The 23,756-nt window shown below is 38.6% G+C and overlaps 1 protein-coding gene across 24 annotated transcripts in view; it reads right to left on the bottom strand.

Annotated features, from left to right (window-relative positions):
* ZNF644 (zinc finger protein 644) overlaps positions 1–23,756 on the bottom strand; it is a 78,503-nt gene that overhangs the window by 25,629 nt on the left and 29,118 nt on the right. For 11 of the 24 annotated variants that reach the window (XM_030279152.4, XM_030279149.4, XM_030279151.4 and 8 more), the window contains exon 2: positions 5,188–5,243. The gene's annotated coding sequence lies outside the window, so the exon portion shown is untranslated. Of the gene's footprint in view, positions 1–5,187; positions 5,244–22,273; positions 22,351–23,126; positions 23,418–23,478; positions 23,755–23,756 lie in introns of those variants that run through there. The other 13 variants (XM_072932477.1, XM_030279138.4, XM_072932479.1 and 10 more) reach the window with 4 other exon arrangements.

Consider the following 23,756-nt stretch of genomic DNA (forward strand, 5'->3'; position numbering starts at 1 on the left):
AAACTAAATGTCTGAAAAAACACTGTTAGTCTCTTTCAGCACCATTACCTGCACCATTACCTACCTTCAGTGAAAAGCCTCCAGTATGGTACAAAAAATTGTTTTTGTCTAGACATAACACAGTAAACAATTTTATTAACCAGCACCATTATTAAAACCAGAAACATTTCTTCATTACAGTCTACAAATAGAAGTCCTGCTCCTATCCTTGCTGTAAGCTATCTTTATCACACTGCCAAAAAATTAAGTGTTGTGATCAGTGGTATGAAGTGTGCATGGCCATGAACTAAATCTGCACCCTGGGGCTGGTACCAGCTCCCACACTGTTCAACTTTCAACACCTGCATTAACCACATGGATGATGGGGCAGAAGGCCTTGGCAAGGCTGCTGACCACGCAAGACTGATACACCAACAGGCTGTGACGCCATTGAAAGGGACCTCAACAGCATGGACAATGGGATTCGACAAGATGGCTACAGGTTCCTCCCAAACTCAACTATGCTGTGATTCTGTTTTAGTACACTTTGCCACAGAGTATCTCATGAAGCGAATTTTATGTTCTAAAATTACTTGAACTAAACTACTCAACTGAAGCAAAATGCTAGAAATAAATGCTAAAATAATTCAACTGGGGAACATTAAATACATCTTCTGAGAATACTATTAACACAAGCAATACTCTTAAACTGCGTATTAGATATGATAGCTAGATTTTCCATAGAGACATACAAATGCAAATCCTTCTGGTGAGTTAAATAAAAAGTATTTTCGTTTCTAAAACACAACTAACTTTCAGAAATTTAAAAACTAATCTACTCCTCCTTAACCTATAGTTTTACAGGATCAGCCACCTTATCTGCTCAGAGACAAGTCCTTTTGAAGCCAGGTACTGCCACCATGTGGTGGTGAAATTCGGATTTGCAAATCCAGTTATTCTCCACGCATACAGAACTGAAAAACATTCCTGAAGCTGCCAAATATGAGCACTGCTCTGCTAACACAAGACATTTAAAAATTAATCAAAGGAGAGCCCAGATATCCAAATCTAAAACTGATCTTCAATGTAAAACAAAGGTTTTTCCAACAATTTGGTCCTCTTGTTCAGATACTGCTTGTAAGCAGTTGGGTAAAAACCCCTTTTTCCCAATACAAATCTAATATATACCAATAAAACAATTTGGTGTTTTATATAACTTTATGCAAATTCCCAATGCTTACAACTGTATTACCGGAGAGGTCTTATTTTCATGATTTCAGGAAAAAGAAAATTCTGTAACTGAAATAAAACACCTCTTAAGGTATAAATATCCAGCTTGTTTTCTGGATAAGCCACCCACTCAATTACGTTCATTAGTATGTAAAGATCACAATCAGACTGAGAGGGATTTTTAGAAATCAGATATATTTGACTCTTTTTATAGGAATATTTCACAAGTTAATTAAACAATATTGTTGGTTACCCACATGAATTAGTAGTGAAGTGTCAATCCAACAGATCACAGATGACAACTTGAATGACAACATGATGCTGCTGCATAATGGATTTACAGAGTGATTTTCTTAACCATGATATTAAGAACACTTTAACCCAATTAACACAACACCTCTTTCAACTTCAGAACAACTCTGACCTTATTTACTGTTATATTAAATAAAAGTTGTCATTCTTTTTATCCAGCATGACCTGAAACACATCTAGCAGTTTCTCATGAGTCTTGCTTTTTTGGCTGATAACCACTTGCTGTACAAATGCTAACATAATCACAAAATTTCAGACCGTTATCTCCTGCTAATGTAAACAGATATTTTAACTTTTAAAGCATGGTATCTTTCCCAATTATAAAAACACTATCTGAAACAAACACTCTGCTTTTACTAATTTAATTCAGAACCTTATAGTAACGAATAACATTAGGGTATTCACTCATCCTTATCAGCAAACTGGCTCTCATCCTACAATCTTTCAGTTATCAAGGATTAAAAAGCTAGTAAGATTCTAAGTAGCAGTATCAGGTGAGGCAAAAAAAAAGCCATTTTGTACCTTTTCAGATTAAGAATAAAAAAAAATATCTTGACTCGGAGAAGAAAGCTCAAGTCAGCCTACTAATACTTGAGGTTTTTCTTTATTTTTAAAATTTAAAACAAAAAAGTCATCACCAAAAGTGATTAACAGCAGAAAACTCAACTTCATGTTACCAGGATAATATGAACAAGATAAAATTATACTACATCCTCTCTGAGCCAAAGAAACAAGAATTCCACATACTAAAATTTAGATTGTGCAGAATTCTGTATATAACCTATCATTCTTCAATATTCATGGTATTATTCATTAATTACATCCTTCTACTTTCAGGTAAAGCAATACTAAATACATTCAAGGCAGTTTCTGGAAGCAAGATTGTTTTGCCTGTTATGTAAAATGCTTAAAATATGACCTCACTTCACTGTACACACTTAATTACAGGGAAATTCAGCACAAGCATGTAACTTCTGCAACCTATCCTGCTACACAGAAGTGTGGCCCATTGCATTTTAACACACTGCGACCAAGTTTATTTTTTCGTAACTTTCCCCTGTACTTAAAACAAGACAGATTCTCCTGTGGAGTTTAGAAATGCAGTCTGTAAATCAGACATTTTAAGAACAAATTCTATGGTTACCCCAATAAAGTACATTCACTGTTTGAAAGCAGTATCTTATATCTGTGTGGTTTTAAGTAGTAACAGATTTCTTTATTTATTTACAAAAGTCAGGATATGATATATTTTATATTTGCCTTAGGAACATGAATGATTTGAAACTGCAAGAACAAAACTCAAAACCCTTTACAAAAAAACCAAACCAACAAACTCTACATGTAAAGCACACTAGCAGAGTCATCAGGAAATGCATTATGGTCAAGTGTATCAGAAAAATGCTTGAGCAAATAACTAAATCACATTTTCAGCTATTGCTTTAAAAGACATAAACTTATACTTTAAAAATGCAAATCTGCACTGAGTGGTGAGAGTGAAAATTACTGTTTAGAAGCCTCTGAAATGCTGCAGCCATTACACTCATGAGAGGAGACTGAAAACAGAGGCAGCTAGGAAATGAATGTTGTCCTTGAAAATAAACTCTTTCAGTCATCCTTGCTGCCCCTCTCTGAACCTTCTTCAGCTTTTCCATGTTGTTTTTCAGTGACCTAACTAAAGAAGCAATACACGTTGCAATGCAATACAGCTACAGTACGCCACAAATTTGTAGAACTGGATCTGGGTTTTGTTTTGTTTCCTAATAAAGCACAGTAATTTCATTGATTTACTGACTATTCAGTTGTAATTTTTACTGAACTCTGGGAACCTCAAGATCTCCTCCAAGCAATAGCAATATTGATCAAACATCATTACACTGTTTCCACTTATTCTTTTACACATTTTTCTGTCCTCTTGCTGTGAATGCAATCCTACAGTCGTTCTTCTCAGAGACCAGTTTTTTCCTACTAAACACAGGTCTTCAGAGTTTCATTCAGAAGACTTCATGCTTAAAATACACATTCAGTTATTTATACATCAGACTTTTCAACTAATTTTCTGTATTTAAACGAGTAATTAGATAACCACATAAATTAAAAAGAAACAGAGCATAAATGGCAAGCTTTAAGTACTGAAAGCATTAGAAGTCACAAGGCACAGTCTGAATTTTACTGTCAATTCAACTCCCTTTTCTAGTCATAATTCTTGCTTTACACTCATCCTTAGATGAAGTATTTTTTTTTGCAGAGTTATAGTCAGTTGTTTTCTCAAAGCAGCACGTTTCAGAAACCAGCAAAATCAGGCTAAGGCAGGAAACATTTTCTACACATAAGTATATATGCATAACACAGTGGTAGAGCTTATTTTTAATTGTTCATAGTTCAGAAGACAATTCATAATCAAAGTCCTGAATCAGTTACACATTATACAAAAGATCAACACTCAATAGAAGAGTTATTTTCAATTCCCCACAAAGCACTCTTCTATAATCAGTATTTTAAAGTTGACAGCAACAGCTCTGAAGAAGTCTTAGTGGAACAGAAGATATGAACAAAGCAGTTCATGACTATTTTAATATGTACATACTACAATTTCAAGGCAATATTAAGTCTACATATTAATTGCAGCTTGGAATTGAGGAACAAACTCTTCTAAGCAAATGGGATCTCCCTCTCATCTCTTCAAAATATCAAGTCACTGCAAGCAGCTACATTCTGAGATGGCACGTAAGTCAAAAAGCAAGCAGGAAACTTGAGGAGACAGATTCCGTTTGTTACAGAGGTCTCTGTAGTGGAGTCCATCCCATGTCTCCAAAGTAGAGATTTTACTCAACTGTGGGGCCTTACTTAAAGATTCTCTTGAAAGACTCAAGTTAAAATGGATTAAAGCTCACTGTTATGTTTCACACAATTATATGGAGACAAGATTAATTTTATAGTTCAAATTATTCCTGGAGTAGCAAGTAAATGGAAGACAAAAAGATAAGCTTCCTAATTCTTTTTCTCAAAGTAACAGAGAAGGGGGGTGGGGTGAAGGAGGAAAATGCCAGTTACAGAAAATTCTTCCTAGATGGACACTTTGCAATTGCAAATGACACTTAAGTTCTACCAGCAGTAAATCTCCATAAACTTTGTCTTTCAAATAGCTTGCAAATGGGTACCTAAAGACAGGAAGAGAGGAGAAAATTCCAACAGAATTTCATTGTTTAAAACTTGAAATGCTATTTTGATAGTTGATTAAATTTCCCACGCAGTTATTTATTAATACATTAAGTGCAAGTTTAACATGCTGCTTTTGCCATGCAAAGTACACTCTCAGTACTTTGAAACCAGGTGGATAATATGCAGAGAACAAAATTATTTTAAATGCTCATAATTTTGTCTCTCAATAGCTAGCAGAACATTATAGCTTTTAAACTATAATAATTTATGGAAGAAAAACATTATTATCATCATCATATTAAATAATGGGGGAAATATATTTTGTTCCTCTTTTGGTTTTGTAGAAGTAACGCTGCACCATTAGAGTACATAGACTGTGTACATTGCAGTCATCAGGATACAAATTTCAAGAGAATTTTCACCGACCACTTTTCTGCAGGTTTAGCAGTATATGCAAATGACATTTTTTGGGAAAAAAAACCCCACCAACACAAAACTCCTACTCACCTTTGCTTGTTTGATTTACATTATGCTGTAAGATCCACTTCCACATTAAAACAAACCTGCAAAATAAAAAAAGAACTTACTGTACACCTGTAATTGTCTTCTGGTTGTGTCCTAGACTATCAGACAAGACAGGCAATGCAGAGAGGTAAGAAATCCCCAGCCATAAAAGTATTCTATCTTTTTGATCTCAGGGTAAAAGTATCAACATTCCAGTGGTCATCTCTCAAATACGTGTAATTTCCAAATAACATAGCTATTGGCATTTTAATTTTAAAAATATACCAAGAAGTTCTATCAAATATACACGTTATTAAATTAAGTGGGAAGAACAGGGGAAAAGAAGTTGCACGGCAAGAAAAGTTCTGCTTTTGTTGCTAGTGCCTCCAAAGTCAGCTATCTCAAGGTCCCTGAACAGGGAATGATGCACAGAAAGGAAATTGTTACAAATGAACACGTTAAAAAAATATTTTTAGCAAAAATGACCAACATATCTGAGATTACGTGTTGGAGGACTTGAAGCCTGGGCTATTCTAATTTCTCATCTTTTCTAAGGCAAAGTTGCATTTATGATTCTATGGTTAGCTGGCCCACTTAAACATTATAATTTATTTGTCTGCATGAAAGCTGGTCCATGTTGGATAGATCTTGTTTTGCTCATGTATCTTTAGAACTAACTATACAAGGTCATTTTTCACTTCCTATTTGGAAATTTGGAAAAGACTCCAAAAGCAACTGAAGCTGCACAAAATCAAAATGGATTTGGGTATGGTATCTCTACAGAACTGGGTCTAAGAAAGAACAGACGAAAACTAGTACAGAGCTTTTCAGAAAGGCTAGACTGAATGTTTAGGCATCATCAGAATTGACTCTGAATGAAGTAACTATCATCATGCACCATCCTTATCTCATTTTATTCACACACTTTTTGATTCAGTTCCCCAATCAATCTGCAGCTGTCTTAAAGCCCCTTGCCTAAATTACAAAGACAGACAGTAAGGGAAGGCAGACCTTTCAAAAAAGTCTGACTGGATAATATAAAGCAACAGAAGATAAGTATTTGAGCTCCTCTTCCTTGCCCCGGGATTGTGTCCCTAGTATCATATTAAACTGCAGCTTTATGCATGAATGTTACTCAATATACATACTCATTTCTCAAGTAAGATTTGTTACAGAAAAAGATACAATTCTTTGGTCAGATTTTAAAGTAACATTCATTCACCTAGAGAAATAGAAGTGTTACTTTAAAACAGCAGTGGAGCTCCACTGTATGTTACAGAAAGTAAATGTAAAGCTACAGTTATATGCCCACAAAAATAACAGCCTCCATATACAAAGAGCCAAAACACCTTTCAAAAAATGAGAAAAAAAGTCAATGGTCATGGCTTTACATGATCAAACATTACGATGAGCCAGACATCTCAGTAAGCCTGTGCACTTTGGCTGGGAGGTGACAACCCCAGTCTAACACTTCTGCCCCTGTGCAAAATGGCCTCAACACCTACATCTTCTAAACTTTGCAATGAACTAAACATTAGCAGTAACTGTTCTCAACACAGATTTCATGGCTTGTGACTCAAGTGCAGACAGAATCTTTGTGCCAAAGGATTGAGCCCAGACCACTGCAGATCACTGGGGTGATACAGCAGTACAGGGTCACACCACACACTACTCTCCGTAACAGCCCTTCAACAGAACACTTTGGATCAATCAATTGACTTAGTATAGGGTAAAACTTCCCACTTCATGTGAACAATCCATCAAGAGGAAACTCTCATACTCATTGAAGGTGCATTTTGCAGAAAACTTTAATGAAAGTACTCTTGCATTTCAGTATTCTTTGGATCACAGGGGGCTCACAAACCATGCTGGGGATAAATCTGGGGTTATTCTACATCTGACACACAGGGAAAGAGAATGGAAAAGAGAAGATGGACCATCATAATTTGGATATTGTCCAGCTGAAGGAGAGGAGACAAGTTTCACAAAGAGATCACCAGCAAGTAAACTGCTGAAGGACCAAAGGGCTGGTCACTGTAGCCCTGCATCAAAAACTTCAAAGGGCCCTACAGAATTAACTTCCCTTTTTGGGATTTCAAACCCTCTTGATGTACAAAGCTCCATCCAATGTGAGATGGTACTTACAGTGTCATGCAAACATCTTTATGAAGGCAAACACAATCCACCAGATTGTGGACACCAGATCTTAGCCCAAACTATTGATAGAATTGAGACTGTTTAAAGCCACCCACTTATAGTGCTTAAGCAGCACTCACATCTCCTCTCAAAGGTCTTTTTGCTGTCAAGTAAGATTTCTCTCACTCCACTACAATCAAACTCTTAACACCTACTATTAATTTCAAGGGCGATGACATTTGAAATAACCTGACATTCTTTACCAGCAGATTGAGAAAGGTAGCTCTCCAAAAATTTCCTTAGGGAAAGGCAAAGATTTCAACATCATAAATGCTTTTGCTTCAATTTGCCTGTCTTAATTCTCATTATTAGGAAAGGACATAGGAATGAAAGACATTCTCCCATACCAGGTAATAAAAAAGGGCATGAAAAGGGAGACAGAACTGAGTAAGAAATGTAGTTAGAGCATTCACCTGAGGGCCTTGATATTCAAAGAGTGAGAAGGAGGACCACAGCAGGGGAAAATGACTGCTGTAAAATGGTCAGGTTTCTGATAAGCAGCTTCCTGTTCTGATATGGCCAGTGAACAGGAAGTGGAAGAAAACTTAAATGGTAGAGATTAAAGAGACCACAAATGCACCCCCAATGACACTAACAAAAAAAAAAAAAAAAAAAAAAAAAGAAAAAAGAAAAGATGGACTGAAAACTCTTGCTATAATGAAGTATCTCCTAACAGCACATCCCCTCCCTCTCTGAGGCAAAAGTTTAAGAAACAGTAGAAGGCAGAGGTGTACAATGACTAAGTTTGTTGTAATCATAAAGAGTTTTGACCCATTTATTTACTATGCAGCCCTTATTTCACAACAGATCTGTATTGTAACTGACATTTCCACATCCATCTGGGAAAAGACACCATTACCTTTAACTCCACATTCTCCTGGAATGACTGCAGCTAGAAATGTAACTCATACAGAAGCTTTTTAGGTGGTTTATTCATTGAGTTTTGTTTTGCCGTGTGTTGCTGTTTAACACAAAAACAGTTTTGCCCCTATAGCTGATTATGTCTGTGTGGGAAGAAATAAAGAAGAAGAAACAAAGACTAAAATAACTATACTATATAAATGACTTTTGTTGATATAAACTGTGGCTAAACAGTCAAATCCACCAGCTTGACATAACATACCAAAAAGGCCTACAACTGTAGACTTGACTTCATGGCTTAGAAAATTTGATGAGTTAGTCTGGAGTGGCAGCTACATTTATTAGGGTATGACCATCTCAGCATTAAATTCAAATGCAGGGTGTGGAATAAACTTCTTTCTAGTATCTGTTGCAGCTCTAGAAAAAAAATCTATAATCTTACAAAAATCTAAGAATCCTATATATCAGTGCAGGAAAAAATACCCAGCAGAAAGCAGAGATTACTAAGAAAAGGCTACAAAGGAAGCCCAAAGTTCCTACCAAAATTTTACATGCAGTATCACAGAAAAAGTAATTTCAGAAGATGACTGAAAAGGCAAAAACTTAGCTGCCGAGAGTCCTACATCAACTGATACAGCTGAAAAGCTCTTTAAGTACAAGCCTATACTGCCATTTGCCAAACAAGTAGTCAGCAATGACCTTGTCTGTACAAAACAGAGTTTCCTGCTTTCTATTTGCAGAAGGAAATTTTATTGTCTTTGATTTCTGTTTTAAAAATATAAAAATAATTTAATTCTGTACCCACAAATATCTAGAACTAACATCCAGTGTAGATTAAATAATCATTTAAATTTAAACATGAGGTTTTCTAAAACCACAAAATTAATCCCTTTCAAGAATTTGTAAAACCTCTCAATCTATGCTATTCCAACTTTAGTTTAACCAACTGAATTATATATGCCACAATCCCATTTACCAAAATTAAATTTGTAAAGAAAAAATAATGATCACTCTTAAAATAGTTAATGAAGAGCAATACTTAAGAACAGGCACTATACTGGAGTCTGAATTACCCAAAAGCCAAATTAAGCAAAAGCTTAACACTTTATAACATGAAGAGACAAAATTTAAGTCTTTACTGGAGATGCTCCTGACTTCAAAGAATCTGCAGTGAGTGAACAAAAGCAAGCAAGGGACTCCAAGACAGAAAACTGCCTCTTGCATTTTGAATCTCCTGCTAGATTTCGAGTAATGTGAAAAACAGTTCAAAGAAGTTACAGTTCTTCCTTTGTCTGTTCATCACAGTAAAAGCCACACGCACAGTTCCCAAAGCTGTGGTAGGGCTTTCACGTGGAAATGTTGAAATCTCTCATTTTTCTACTCCTAGAAAGTTTTGCTTTTTGACAACACTCCATATGGGACATTGAAGCACTTCAAGGAAACGTGTGACAGCATAGGAAATGAACACAACTGATCATACCTCAGACTGGGAAGCTCTTTCAGTCCCAACAAGATTACAAGTTGAATGCAACATTAATATGAGTATCATGGTAGGGAAAAAAGTAGTCTCATAGAGTAGCTTGAATGGAAAAAAAGGAACCACTGTTTATATCATCAATTAGGCCAAACCAGAGATTTAATTATTTCGAAAATGCGCAAACCATAAATAAAAACACCTGAAAAGTCATCACAGCAAAAAGAATTCTAGGTAGGAAGGAGTTTGGACTACCAAAACATATTGTGTCCATCAAATGAGTGCATCCCCTTTAGTGTACCATTAAACAACACCATTCTACAGTTCAAACAGCTGTCTTCACCTACTACTCATTTTTCTACAAATTTCAAGTTTTAACTTATGCATATTTGGCACACATTACTGTAAACAGTTTATCAGCCACACCTCTTACTGAACGAATCCAGTGTTTTTCCAGTCAAGGAAATCTGACAGAGAAAAAAACCCAGAAGATGAAAAAAGTACAGAAAAAATGGGATCTTCTCTAGGTAAATGTCCTAGGGTGACGTTATGGTGTTTGTATCTCCAATCCTGCGTTCTGTGTATGTTTGATATTATGTTCTGTGCTTTCAGAACTGACTCTGAAAGTGAAGGTTTGTTTTGCCTTGTTATCAGCCGGTTCACCTCCCCCCATGGTCTGCTGTCTGCAAGAGGCTAGTGCTGGCTGGCTTGCTTTTGCTTGCTTGGCTTGCTTGCTTGCTTCTGCTTTTGCCTTTGCTTCCTAGTTAGTTTAGCTAAGCAGTCCAATTCTTTCCCTGGACTGTTTCTTTTCCTTTCCTTTTTCTGAATACCCTCCAACCTGCTCCGGACTGGGACCTGGGAAACACCGAGGAGCACCGAGATCCTGCATTTTGGTCATCTGCAGCAGCCATCCCCAGTGCTCAGAGCAATCCCCAGCGTCCAGACCCAGGCGACCACTCCCAGGAAAGACTTTCTGGATCTGTTCATCTCTTCAGAGTGGTGAAAGAGTTTTGTTGTCATCTGGTGTTGTTAATTTTCTTTTTGGTGCTGGGGGGTGCTTTGTTTGTTAAATAAACAGGTTCTTTTCCACTTCTTTCAGAGAAAATTTTTTCCCAAACCAGGTGGGTAGGAGGGGCCATGGGGGTTTGTTTTCTGAGGGCTCCTTACAGAGGGTTTTCCCCAAATTTGCCCTAAACTAGGACAGTATAAAACACATCACACATATGGGACTTTTGAAGAAGAGCAGACACAGTTTACTATCAGACCATACCTGTCCTCAACCTGCTACCTGTGGAATCCTGATAGAGAAAGAAATTACTCTTCACACATTCACTGAACTTGACATATCCCTTACCTGATGCAATGCATAAAATAACCCTGAAAATCCTCAATGGAACTGCAACCTACTAATCAAAAACCTGCAAGCAGTTTATGACACAACGCATACACTTAAGTCCTTATCAAATGAAGTACAACTGTTTCCCAAGTAGATTCCACTCTAAAATTTGACCCTGATTTGTATATCTTAAACCTTATTTATAAATCTTCAAATAGAATTTAGATTGGGCATATTTATTCCAAACTCAAAATATAAAAAAAATCTTAATAAAAAAGCTTTGCTGCATGAAGAAAAAACATTCAGGACTTAATTTTAGAAAGCCAGAATTATGTTACCATATACAACATATTTTATGAAATAGTATCTCGTTACTGTTTTTTTCCCAGCAGGATTTTTTATAGGGACATTACATTTATTATTAAAATTTAAAACCATTAAGCAATTTTTTTAGTGTAGAGAAGGCAGTAATGAGGTTTTAAAAGATATTTGCTAGAAATTAGTTTCTCCACTAAGCAGACTGGCATTCTAAAACAAGAATGCCTGATGATATCCACTATATCTAAATGGATTAAAATATCTGTTCCCTTTAATAACAGTTTTACTTCAAGGCAGTATCTCACAACATTTCTAACAGTAGTTAAAGCAGCATATTAATAATCATGCCAAATTCTTACTGTAGCAACAATAATTTCTGGTAGCCATTTCCTTTCCAGTTTTAACACTGTTTCAAAGCCAACAGTCCTTCCTGCAACCTCTGTACAAACCCAAAGGCAGCAAACTGCTCTGCAGTTTTCTCTGGCTACACTCTTCAGCTGTCTCCCTCCAGACCGTCTCCAGTCCAATGTACTCACCTATCAGTGTTCTCTAGCGCTGCACTCCACTCAATTGCAGTTCACACTAATGGAAATATGCCAGCATGGCAGTTCCCTTTTTAAAAAACCCCCAACGACCCAACCCCCACATTTAGGAAACGGAACAGTTTGCGACTGAAGGACACTTTAAGGGGAGAGAGCTGCAGTTCATTCTGTTCACCTGCAGGAGCTGAGGATGCACAGCCCAGCACAGGATCACCAAGCCGCAGGCAGCGCCTCGGTCACCGCTCCGGCTGCAGCCTCCGCAGATCACACTTCAGCACTAAGCCAGTGCTGCAGCCAAAAACTATTTCTTCATAGACTTATTGTGAATATCTCCGCATTTTCTACGTTATAAGGCAGACTAGTGTACACATGCACTTCCAAGTCTTCTCTGTGTTTCTAAAGTCTTAAAAATTATAAAACTTGAAACACTTTCTTGAATTAAGACTGCAATGCAGATTTCAAAAAAAGGTTCAGCCTAAAATCCTACGGCTCCAAATTAGTGATATAAGACTATTTTCTTTTCTTAAAAAAAAAAAATACAAAAAAAAATCTCTCCTTCTTGCTATCATGACAGTTTGAAAAAAAAACCAGTAGATAACAGAAAGTGAATTACATGAACATTTGTAAGAGCAATGGCAGGCAATAGTGAACTGGTATTAGTATATAAGTACCCCCTACAAAACAGGATCCTAAGCCCAAATTCAGTTCCTCACAAGTTTGTTCCAGTTGAAAGGGTAGCTATGCTGGGGTCACGAGCTCTAATGCCTGCTGTCTGTCTAGACAGCGTTTCTGACATTTCCTAACCATAGCAGGAAAGGGAATCTCCTGTTCCTAGCCTCAGAGGAAGTATATTTTCTGTGCCCATGAAAATGCAAAACCTAACAAAAATTTCCTAGAGATTTCCTGCACAATTTTCATAAATATTTGCAAAGCTTTGCTCATTAAATGCTAAGAAATAATTAAGGGCTTACACTTAAAATGAAGGAAGGCTTACAGTGAACTCTGAATTGGCTCAACAGATTTTATTCTGATATCCCTATGACAGAGGGACAGAGTAGACACTGGAGTATTACTCCCTGTAAACAGCACTGCTAACTCTCAAATAGCCTTATTCCTTATCAGAGGACTAAGCTGTGACTACAATGAACGTCCCAAGATGAAGAAAATAACCATGTAAAACAATCCCCAAAAAACACTAACTCCAAACCAATCACCTAAAAACATAAATTCCAACACTGTCGTTCTTATAGCAAAATCTATTTCCAAATAAAATATAAATATATTTCATACAATAAGATTCAGCCACTGTTTATCAGATTTGAAGTGAAGCTATAAAATGCTTTAATAATTGGGTTGATATATAAGCTATAACCTTTACAGTCTACAAAAGAGCACTTTGGGGAGCCACATATACTTAGCCAGTAACATGAGGACTTCCCTTTGGAGCCTGCCTTTTGGTAACAGAGGAATGGTTTTGGTGAAGAAGGAAAGTTATACTATGGTGTCAACATGATCACCTTAATAGCCCTTGAAACCAGAAAAAATCCATTCCTTGCTGAGCTGCTCAGTGTTCACTTTTGGTTTGATGACACTGTAAGTTTCCACCATTGTCCATGGCCTACACAAATAAGTAAAAACTATTTCCTACCTTAGATAAGCTGTAGCAATGTAACATAATTAAGCCAATTGTGTTTTATTTTACACTTTTGTGCCAGATAGGTGCGTTAGTGTTCTCTGAATAGGAACAACAGTAATTTTACAACTGAGGTTATTCTACCACACCTGGCACGCAAACTGGGGCAAATGCTTCCACATCCCTCTTTGAAATGTAGTTTGTGACTACCAGTTACTGTCATGAACACTCATTTGAGCCGTCACACACCACCAGCACAGTTCAGGTCTGACACAGCATCCACATCTCCTTAGTAAGCTCCTATTCATGGTCCCTGTGTTCATTTGGACGGGGTCCACAAGCTTTATTACTAACATAGTCATCATACAGGAGTGTTTCCTACAGTGAAATTTCACAGAGTTTACTAAAGTTACTGCCTTTGCTACAAAACTATTCCATGAAAAGCATTTTACTATGAAGCAGATGTTTTCAAGACCTGCCCCAAGGACTCTACTCAAGTGATGCACTACCTTGAGGACTACTTTCTGAACTGTTTAATAAACATCTATGGAATCTCCATGCAAGACTGCAAGAAGATGCAGCAGTTCCATGCAGGTTTCACTTCAAGATCAGGGTTTAATTAATCTTTCTCTTCTCAGCATTGAACCCTTTAAATGATTGTGAACTTGATTCACTTCATTTCAGGCAAAAACTTAAAATCTTTGATTCTTTTGCTATTTTAATTAGCACAAAGGCAAATTGAAAAACTTGGTATTTCCAGCATGCCACACCAGTTATCCTCACCTATGCGTACCCCCCAGCCCATTGGCTGTCCTTGATTTGTCAGTTTTTCAAACCAGAGCAGGTTTCCCAACCAAACTTTCAAAAGTAGCTTAAGAAACAGGACAGACAAGACAGATACTCTAAGCCTATTTCATATGCTTTACACTGGATAACTAGGATAGCACAAAATAACTGGATCTGCATGGGCTAAGACTGCATAAAATTCAGGAGTATAAATGGCACAAGTCATTCACATCATTACTCTGTTTCAGAATATACACAGTTCTTTAATTGAAGCAAAGAAACGTGTATGTTTCCCACCCTAAAAAGGACATAACCCCAAAGACAAAATATTTTCTTCTAGCTTCTTAAACCAAAGTCAGCACTAAAGATAAAGGAAACTTTGTCTTTGTCTTGGACATTCACAATTAAAATAAAAAACCTCTGAATACCTTGTTCAAAGGCTTCATAAATTCAGAATGACTAATGTCCCAAAAGCTTGGTGTTCTGTGCCCTCTTTTGGGCCCATCAATACAGCTGACTATTTGTCTACTGACTGGCCCCAGAGCTATTATGTTTCCTCATTACTGGGAATTTTGTAAGCATACAAGTTAGATTTCAAGACCTCCTGTTTGTTTTCCGCTGGAACACTGAAGAAAATATAACCAACACTTAAATGTTGAGAGAATATGAATGAATATGAAATCTAGTTTAAATGGATAAAAGGAGCAAGAGTAACTCTTCCTCAAGTTCAAAGCCAACACATGGAAGCATACTAAATTAAAGCAATTCTGATATAAAGGTTCAGAACTTAATACCTACTTTAAACAGCTTCAGAGAAAACAACAGCCATGAATGACACTGCAGAACTCCAATAAAAGTACAGATATATGTAAGGGATTGTAAAAAATTGAAGGAATAACCTGTCTTTATCCTCAGATTCACAAAACGAAAGAAATTCCAAGAACAAATAAAACCAATGAAGTTACAGCACAGAACAGGTCAACTTCTCCAAAATAAAGCCTTCAAAATATCCTAACCAAAGCTCCTCCTTGAACCAAAAAACTCTTTGGAATTTACAATATTTAGATGGAAACAGTGATATTTTTATACTTGATTTTTTAATGAGGTATAGGCATCCACAAACCACTCAGATTGGTACTTTGGTCTTGAAAAGCCAAGAAGGTTTTGGGTGGAGATTTTTTTGTTGTTTTCTGGTCAGGGTTTTTTTTTTGGAGGGGGGGAGGGTTGAGAAGTGAGGTGGGTTTTTTACACGAATAGGATTGTCCTGTGGAAAAGTACTGGTAACTTTAACAGTTTTGCATTTCTTTCAAATAGCTGCCGATTTAACATCATACAGGTTTGGTTTTTATTTCTGAATCTCCTTTAAGGACAGGAAGAAATGCTAATGAATCTACAGTGACAGAAAACATGAAGAAAAAGAACAGCCTCAAGCAAGTAAAAACCAGAGCACTCTTTCCTGCTGAAAATGGCATTCTGGAAAATTACTTTAAAAAAAGGAAGGAAAGTTAAGGTAAAACTATCTGTCAGAACAAAAGTGAAATCACAGATATATTTATTTGGACAAAAAGCACCCTAACTCCTAGTATTAGTATCACTAAGTCGGAAGAAAACTTTGATCAAAGAAGATCACAACACAGGTAATCACTAATTAATCCTCCCTCCTTTATATTTCCATCCTTTGAAAACAGTATGCATCAGCATACTTCAGGAGCAGCTTACTAGATGGACCTAAAGCCAAGTTACTAGAAATATATTAAATAGAACTTTACTTATAACACCACTCAGTATCCTAGAGATCAAAGCAATCACCTTGCAGAAGTCAAACAAACCTACTTTTCTCTAAGTGGCTCCACAAGAAAAAAAACCCAAAACAACCAAAACCCAAAAACTAACTCATCATTACCGCTCCAAATGACATGAAGGTAAGTGCTGCTGTGATAATGCAGTACTTCTTTTGCAAAACTATCAACTCATCTCTCTAATTTCCTAATGGGCATAGCTGAACTTCTGAAAAGACTACAGAACCTGGATGTCTTCAATTTTACTGAATGTAACTACATTGTCCTAAATATTACCTTCATTTAGAACTCTGTATGATGCTCCAAAACACAATATTCCAACTTTTAATTGCCTATATACAAATGTTGATAAATATCTGTAAAGATATTAAGATAAAGAAACACAACTGCTTCTTTGTTCTTGACATAACTCCTTACTAGACAAGGCATCATCTCTGCTCACCTCTGGCAACACTTCACTGGACTAAAAAATGGAAGGCAAATTCCAAAGTTGTTTTTAGTGTCTAAAAGACATTTCTAAAAATGAATTATCACAATACCTGTATGGTATTTTTAGAAATATTGTGATGTTTCAGTTATATAGGAACCTGGACAGCTTCTCCCAAGCATCATTTCTATTTTTTGCACTCTCCTTTGTGCAAAAATATATTATACCTTTTAGCGCTCATTACTGCTGGTAAAACATTGAAAAGCAACACCACTGTGGTAGAGAGAGATACCTGGAGAACAATTTTTTTCAGGACAAGCTGTTCTTCCTCTCCAAATCACACATAGGCCAGGAAAGAAACAATCTCTCTCATCCAGCAGCTCTTTCAGCCACATGTACAGCAGGGAGAATCACACTGAACATCCTCAGCAAGTCTCACCACCTCCAAAGTCTGGGAACAAGGGACAGGCATTTAGGGAGACATGGATGGAATACTAGTGATGTACTCACCTTACTCCAGAACACTAACAAAAGGAAAGGTCTCTAAGAATCCATGCTAAAGCAGCTCACCACCAAGTCTACTACCTTTTATCACCTGAGTCACTACTGTCCAACAGTCAAGGCTTTACAAGAACACAGAAAAAGACAATCACTATCCTAAACCACTTCTGTAAGGAAAAAAGTTAAATAAAACAACTGTTCAATAGTTTCCCCAAAACAAAGATCTAGAAAGACCATGGACAATACCTACTATCTTTGGTTATGGAACAACACAAGCAACCTTTCCACCTCAGTTTCTGCAGCATTTCAGCTCAGCTCACATTCCAGACATTCAAGTTCTACTCCCTACCATTCTGTAATTGCTCCAAACCCTTCAAGTTTTTTCACTTCAGCTTATCTAGGTTAATTCACCATCACATGTCTCCCCAATTTATCTTCCCCCTTCTACCCCAGCAAAAAAACTGACAAAATAGAATATTTTTTTTTGTTAATAACTACCTGTTTAGGGAGTTCTAACTGCTATTTTGTTCTCAGCTTTCTACAAGCTGAGAAACTGTTTTAAAAGTAATTTCAGAATATTCACTACAACACATACACAGTGCAGTTATTTTCATTACATGCCACAGATTCTCAGTTTCAAAGTTTTGCCCAAGAACACAAAACATCAGGTGATTTCAATATTTTATTAAGTATGTTATGAAAAAGGAAGCAAAAGAGGGCAGCGAACTCACTTCAGTGTGGGAGAGGACTGCAAGAAGCCAGCTGCAGAACTGCCACTTCCCACTCCCTGTGACAGAACACACAATCAAGACTTTCTCACAGAAGATACACTCATAGATATGGTATTAAAACCAAAAACCAGCACTTCTGTGTGAAGAAGAAAAGTTATTTCTACTGGGACTTTGCAGGCAGAGTCTGTCCTCTGTTGAAAATATTGTTTGTAATACCAAGCTGACTGGGTAGCAACAACAAAAATACAGCTGTTGGAAAAAACCACTCCCCTTCTCTGCCCTCCCTACCAGTTATCACAGGGGAGAACACAGAATCTGGTGTCTTTGGTGAAGGCTCCTAAGAACATTCATAAGAATACACAATTTTCTTATAGGCATAAATACAATAACCTACGTAAGTATAAACACAGTACTAAATACAACAACATACAGCTACTGTTTTGGTTGTTGGGAGCCTAATTTTAAGATATAAATTCTATAAATTCCCAAGCTCTTCTGACGGAAAAGGATAAATCCAGAAAACTAAGCTATTATCAGAGACAGTTCCTGAAACTCAACAGTCACAAAACTGTTGCATATGCCCACATTTGAAGATGAAGAAAGGTATCTGCAACAAACATTATACACATTGAGGGCTTCCAAAAGTAAGCATGGAAAATTACATCACATAGTGCTCCTAGGAGAGCTGAGTAGAAGCAGAAGCAAACAGCAGAAATATACAGAGGACAACCACTCCAGAAAATAAAAACTGAAGCTAAAACAGGAAAAAAAAAACCCTCTGAGCCAGAACATCCCAACCAAACCAATGAAAAGCCTAAACCATAACCAGCACCCATCACCCCACTGACTGCAGCCAGGCAAGTAACAGACAGCAGCCACTTCCTACCAGCAGCAGCAAGGAGCAGCTTCAGAGCTGCCATGCTTTACAGCACACATAAGGATCAGTTTTCCAAAAGCAGACACCTGACCTCCTGTTGCATGCCTTTTCTGGAAAACTCACCCTGTCCCTACCAAAGAGCCACACTGGGAAAGTAGATGGGATAAAGCACAATTCAATGCCAGCAAAGTACCAAAATATTATTCTATTAAAATGGAGGCAGAGGGACTCATTGCTACATTTCAATTATTACATTTGCTAAGGAATTCCCTCTCTTTCACTCAAACTAAAAATGGATGCATCAGGTAAATTACACAAGAGATATTTTGCTGTGAAAAGTATTTTTACATGGGTGCTAAAAGTTGGTCCAGAAAACAGTGGAAGGTACAACGATCTCGATTCATGACTTCAGCTACAATTGGACCAATCAGTAAGGCACCTGTAATTCCTCCCGTTTCCCAAAATGGATCCTCTCTCCTGTTCTACTGCTTTGTAAAAATGAACATTATCAAGTAGCCATTTAAGGCAAGCAAAAAATACAGTCATTCAAATACTCCCAAAATAGTGTCCCTTTATGAAGAAAGAAAATCCAATTAAGTATGACAAGTTTCTAACTTGTAGTGTTCAGCATACTGCAAAGTTACAACACACTAACAAGGGGCCTGAAATATTCCTAAACCCAGCCATCTGACCTTTATTCTGATTTGAGCATGAACTTCACATAAACTAGATTAAGTTTCAAGAAATGCTGAATTACTAAATAGTCCATCAGCCTTAAACTAGTTAATTATTTGTAAGACCAAGCACTCAATATCAATCAATAAAGATCAGCTAGAGAATTCAATTCCAATATCTGGATTTAATATGAACCATCAGTTCCCATACCAAAAGTATTACAGCTACTTTTGCTGGAGCAAGAGTTCTCTGTAATCCCAAATTTGCTCAGAACTGTTATGTCAGGTAACACTTAGTGTAACCAGAACACACATACACACTGTTAAGCCACATTCTTCCCCCATTTAACCTCACTGGCAATGTAAGGGCACTGCTACAACGTTTTGTCAACGTAACAGCTGCTATGTACAGTTGATTAGTGACAGGAAGGCAGCACATCTGGATTTAAAAGAAATTATTTTATATGAAATTATTTCATAATATATTTAATTATGAAATTTTTAAAAAGCTCCCTTTCCTTCTCTACCGCTATGGGTAAATCCTATAGATTCTGGGTAGACTTTGTACCAAGACGAAATATTCACTACACCACACTGAATTGTAGACTAGGTAAGTAACAGAGCCTATCATACTTTTTCAAATCTTGAAAACAACACGTATTAGAAGTTTATGCAAACTTATTACATGGTATTTCTTGATGGTGACCTGCGATTTGAGTATCAAATTACATCCCATAGGATTACTGCACCATAGAGGTGCACAGTATTTGCATCTGGTTTTACGTGGCCATTTCACATCAAAGAGCTTTTCTACAATTCTGTGAACAATATGAGCTACTATCACTGCTTGCATAAAAGGTTCCTATTAATTGATCTAAGGGACACACACAATGTATACAAGCATTAATGTTTATGTGAGCTTTCTATCTGTTTTTTTTTTTTTGTTAATTAGGCATAAAAAGGATATTTTTCCTTGATGCTACAAACTTATGAAATCCTTTAACTCATTCTGACAGTATGTATATCAGCCACAGTGACCAACAAGCACAATTTCCACAGGTAACTTAAGCTCTTTATGCACTACCAATATGAAATTTACATCTACACTGGTAAAAAAAGGCAGCAAGGAAAAATGTTAATTAACAAAAATCAGATTATAGATTTGGCTTACAGGCAGAGTACCCAAGAAGACCGGTGAATATATTTTCAGAGAAGACAAACTGGTTTTGTTTTATTTCACCAGGGATTCCTTTACACTCTGAAGTAGGGTGGACACTATTTTCATCTGAACAAATCTGGTTCTGGAGGCTATGCCAAGTTTACCCAGTCCTAAATCAATTTAAATGAGTGCAACATTGTTTAATTTTACTGTCATTCTCCCAATCCCTGGATACATAAACAAGATGCTCTGCAATCCAGAGCACAAAGGAAACTAATTGAATGTGGCTTGTAGTAACTAACACTAGGGCAATGCATTTGGTACTAAAAGAATAAAGGGAATAAAACAAGTATCTTAAGGCAGCCCTCTGATAGCCACATCACTTGAACTTTGCTAAAGATAAAAAGTTGCTTGAAAATGTAAAAACATGAGGATGGTGTCACTGACACAGTCAATCAGCAGCTGTTCAAAGACCTTTAATTCAAACCACCTTCAGGTGAAGCTGCAGAGCAAGTGACATAACTATTTTGTATTTTCTCCAGTTTTAAGTTCTCAGATCTTTTAAAAACCTGAAAGGGTTTGAAACTGTGTGTGAGCCTGTGTGTGCTTTATTACTATCGAGAATTTTTTCAGTTCAGTTAAATGACTTGAAAAGGCTTGAATTAAAAAATTATACACACTAGTAGGCTGTGCTAATACTTGCAAGCTTAAGCACAAACTATCACTCAAGAAACTCCACTAACAACCCTTGACTTCAGTGTCCACATGAAATTCAGTTAAAGGCATTGCCATTCTTGTTTAATATCCTGTTTATTCCGCTGATGCTCCTATTTCAATCTTTTCTGTGTTAAATAACCTCACAAAGATGCTCCAAGTGGTCAGGGCCTTCTTTTCCTATCAGCCATGTCACCTGTTGAGAGTTCAACTACCTTTCTCCATTAAGAACTTGCATACTTTCCTAGGCATATTCCTCCTAGTGCTACTAAGCATAAATCAGACACTGGACAACATGGAACTTCAAAAAAATCTGAGTAGTATACCCTTGGTTGTTTGGGTGTTTTGGTTTTTTTTTCACAGTGATATTTACCCAGGGATTTGTTTTAATTAAAAAAAAAAAATCATGCAGACTGAACAAAAGAAAAAACGTATAAAAAGACATGTCAAGTCTCTTTGGTGACATTATGGGTGTTTTCCTCTATAAAATTCCTCTTCCTTGGATAGTAGTAAAAATGAAATCTGTTGGAATGAATACTAGACATCAGAAGAAACTATTCAAAGAAGATATTCTGAAGATTATCAATTGTCTCACTGTACTTATTGTATAACTCTGCACCATATCCCTCTGCAGTTACATTATACAGGTTTGCAACATCAGCTCTGACTCTAAGTCAGTGTAACAGGATTGTCACACTGCACTGCTCTTTGAAGCACCCTGCTCAAGCTCCTCTCCAGTAATAAAATTGCTGCAGTTTCTCTGTACCTAAGTGACCCACTAAAAGCTTCCCCAGATTTATCCTGCATTGTCTAATCAGCCCATTTATTCTGTCCTTGAATCACCAACATTGCACAAGTCAGGTAGGAAAGAATTCTACACAGAAGAATCACATTAAGTTACCAAAACTCTGAAGCACTTTGCCCTCCATTGTGAAGAATCTTCTCTTTAAAATTTGTTTTATAATTTGCATCAAAAATTCTGTTGCAACTTGTATTAAAAACCCTAGCAATTAATTAATGTGTTAATTCATTACTCTATACAACATGAAATGATTTCTCACTCTAAAATCTGGTGCACATTCATTCTTCATATGCGTTTGAAAGTTCCATGACACAATCTTCATAATTAAATTATGAGCTGGAAAGAGAGACAGGAATCAGAATATCACCACAAATGAGGTTTTGTTTAAAGGGCTAGAGCTGTACAGCACTGATGGAAACCTATTTTGATATATCATACTTGTTTTCCATGACCACTTGATTTGTCAGTTTACAGACTACACTACCACGACAGAGGAATTGCCAATAGGCTGAAGGTTACATACAAGCTATAAGAAGAAAAAAAACTTTTTAGATTTCACACACGTTCCATTTGTCAAGATGATGCCCATCACGGCAAGCTCGTAACACAGACTGTCAGAGAAACCACCAGATCCCGAAGCTGTTGGGAGCCCGAACACACGACTTTGGTACCTGAACGGTAACTTTTCCCTCGCTGCTGTGAACCACCTCTGCGCCGGGAGCTGTGCCACCGCTCCCGGAGGGCACACCGGCCAGCGCCGCGGCAGGCCGGGCACTCGCCAGCCCTTTGTACCGACACCAGGCGTTTCGGAGCCTGTCCGCCTCACGCCAGGAAGGAAGGCAGCGAAGGGGAGGGTGAGGAGCGCAGGCTCCCCCTGTCCCAGGACGGCAGCACAGCCTTTCCCGGGCCGGCCGCCAGCACAGAGGGGCAGCGCGGGCGGGACCCGCACCAGGAGACGCGCGGCGGAGCACGGGCGGCCTGGCGGGACCCGCCGGGGCGGGCGGCGGCAGGGCACGGGCTCCTGCAGGCCCCCCACGGTGATCCCGGCCACCCTCCCGCGACGGCATCGTCCCGGCATTGTCCCGCCCGGCCGCCCCGCCCGCGGGCATTACCTGGCTCCCGCAGCCGCCCGCCCGGCCCCGGGCCCCGAGCGGCGGCCCCGGGCTGCCCGGCTCCTCCGCGCCTGGCAATGGCGGCGGCCCCGCTCCCCCTCCCGCTCCGCGCTCACTGGCTGCGCCGCTTCATGTGACCGAACAAAACCCTCCTCGACACAGCCCTTTGTGTCCCGCCCGGCCGGGGCACCGGGAACGCCGCTCGTCGGCTCGGGGAGGTGGCGAGAGGCGCTTGTAGGGACGGAGAGAGGCGACAAGGCGGAGTGAGAAAGGAAGGGCCGGGGAGGGCAGCGCCTACCGCGGCCGCTCGGCCTCCGCCAAGCCGCCGCCCCGGCCCGGCCCGGCCACTTACCACGGCGCGGGTGGCTGCGGCCGAGCCGCGGTGCCGCACCAGGTCGGAGGCGGCCGCCATGTTCCCGATGCGGCAGGATGGGGCAGAGCCGCCCGCTCCGCCAGCCACCGCTAGGGCGGGCGCCCGGCCCGGCCCGGCCCGATTGGGCTGGCTCCGCTCGGCACCGGCCCACGCCCCCCGGCCCGCGGGGCCCTGCGCCTCCCGCTCTCCCCCTTCACCCCGCGGCCGGGCGGGGGCGGCGGGGGCGCGATACAAAAAACTAAATCGTAACGGGAAAC

The sequence above is a fragment of the Taeniopygia guttata genome, chromosome 8 (genome assembly GCF_048771995.1).
Source record: "Taeniopygia guttata chromosome 8, bTaeGut7.mat, whole genome shotgun sequence".
NCBI classification, from domain to species: domain Eukaryota; kingdom Metazoa; phylum Chordata; class Aves; order Passeriformes; family Estrildidae; genus Taeniopygia; species Taeniopygia guttata.